Raw genomic sequence first — 2,500 nt, forward strand, 5'->3', positions numbered from 1 at the left:
TTATTATATTTATTATTCTCGTTATCATTATGATTTATATTGTTATTATTGTTATTATTATCATTATTATTATTATTATTATTATTATTGTTATTATTATCATTACCATCATTATTACTGTGTTTTTTATCTGAAGAATAGACTGATAAATAGAAAGAAAGAAAGACAGGCACAGAGACAGATGGATTAGTGAACAGATCGTTGAAAATATAAGTAGATAGAGAGATGGATATGAATAAAATATAAAGAGAGACTGATAGATGGGTCAACTGATTAAAGAATAAGATAGATAAACAGATGAATAATATGATAAAAACTAGATTGAGAGAGAGAGAGAGAGAGAGAGAGAGAGAGAGAGAGAGAGAGAGAGAGAGAGAGAGAGAGAGAGAGAGAGAGAGAGAGAGAGAGAGAAGAGAGAGAGAGAGAGATAGGTAGATAGATAGATATGTAGATATATATATATATATATATATATATATATATATATAGAGAGAGAGAGAGAGAGAGAGAGAGAGAGAGAAGCGAGAGAGAGAGAGAGAGAGAGCGAGAGAGAGAGAGAGAGAGAGAGAGAGAGAGAGAGAGAGAGAGAGAGAGAGAGAGAGAGAGAGAGAGAGAGAGAGAGAGAGAGAGAGAGAGAGAGAGAGAGAGAGAGAGAGAGAGAGAGAGAGAGAGAGAGAGAGAGAGAGAGAGAGAGAGAGAGAGAGACATAGAGAGCTAGAGAGAGAGAGAGAGAGAGAGAGAGAGAGAGAGAGAGAGAGAGAGAGAGAGAGAGAGAGAGAGAGAGAGAGAGAGAGAGAGAGAAAGAGATTGAGAGAAAGAGAGAGAGAGAATAAGAACCTGAAATACATACAGACGGAGAGACGAGGCACATGCAGCCGTGCATGACTGCCGTGCCACAACCTTCTCTGCCCCAGTCACATTCTATCGAAAACACCTTAGGTTCGCCGTCCCCGCGCTGATCCCACCTCCTCGCGCCTTAGCCGACCTCTCCAAAATATGTTGGCTCCGAAATTACTGGATTGGGGCGAGAGGCAGAGGCCGCGTGGGAAGCACGGTCGAAACTCTGCTTGCTCTTCAAGGTCACAGAGCGCCTTACGGGAAGCAGAGGGGACCACTGTCTTCCCGCGAATTCTAGAATTCTCAAGCCGTGTTAGGATACAGCCAAAACTTCGTCTACAATAAGATTAGTGAGTGACAGTGTTACCACAGGGGACGCATGCTTTTCCCCGGTCATCTTCTTTAATTCAAACGTACGTCGACCACGCTCTTGCAGAAGAAACATGACACATGAACAAAACAGGAAATCGTTCACGGTGCTGAGATGACAGCAAAGATGAAGCGAAGCAATTGTTGTCCGTTTTTGTCCGTTCATGAGGCGGCGAGAGGGCTGTGCTTCCAAGGTGAGTTGGTAATACTGAGAAGGGTGTGGAAATACGGGAACTTTGATTAAAACAGCGGGAGATCCTCACCCGAGCCCTGATTAACTCGTTGGCAACTCTGTGGTAGCTGCGGTGGGGGTTGGGATGATGCTGGTGCCAGCCTGGTGACGGTGGCAGTGTTGGCATTGGTGGCAACGGTGCTGATGGCGGTCCCGGCGACACTGCGGTGATGGTGTGCTCAATGTTGCCCGGTGGTAATAATGACAAAAAGCCTGATATATACTGATGTAACACAGCCATATTATATATTGTAATGGAATGATACTTCTCAAATCTAATAGGATTATAGTTGTGCTTTCTCTTTGTTGTTTGAATAATACAGACTACTTACAAAATAATTAATTCAAACCGTATAAATTGTCTACATTGTTAAAATCAGCACCCTTAACCAATTTGCCAGTTTACTTTCCATTACCATTGTCTATTAATGAGCTCGAAACTCATCACATGAAGTGTGTAACGTTATGATGACCCATTACCGGGCAGCCATGTTACCAAAGGGCCGGGACAAGCGAGCCGGGTCCCCTCCGTTTGAACTGCTAATTGGCTAAGCCTCACAGTTCACTCATTCCGCAGCCTTAGGAAAAGGGAGTTTAGTCGTCCTTATTCTTTTTTTTTTTTTTTTTTTTTTTTTTTTTTTTGATAATGTGACGCTTCTAATGCTAATGAAAATGAGGATGAAATGACGCAGGACATCGGGCGGGAGAAGGCAGAGCCGCCGGGAGTGGATAGCAAAGCCAGGTGTGCCAACCCTTACAGTGTGAGGGTTGGTACACCTGGTACCCGGTGATCTGAGAATGGGTCAAATGATCAAAGAAGCGTTTGAACAGGATCAAGAAAACCGAAGAAAAGAAAGTAATAATGAGGAATGAATCGTAGAGGAGGAAAGTATCACAATCCAAAGAGACGACGAAATAACGGCAAAGAAATTTTAAAGAAAGAGAGAAAGAAGAAAAAAGAAAGAAAAAAAGAAAGAAGAAGGGAATCCATCATCGCTGAAGGTCTCAGGAACAGTCCAAACTAATATTGTCCTAGAGCCACGCCAGGCCCCCCAAAAAACA

The sequence above is a fragment of the Penaeus chinensis genome, chromosome 21, assembly GCF_019202785.1.
Source record: "Penaeus chinensis breed Huanghai No. 1 chromosome 21, ASM1920278v2, whole genome shotgun sequence".
In the NCBI taxonomy this organism is placed as follows: Eukaryota; Metazoa; Arthropoda; class Malacostraca; order Decapoda; family Penaeidae; genus Penaeus; species Penaeus chinensis.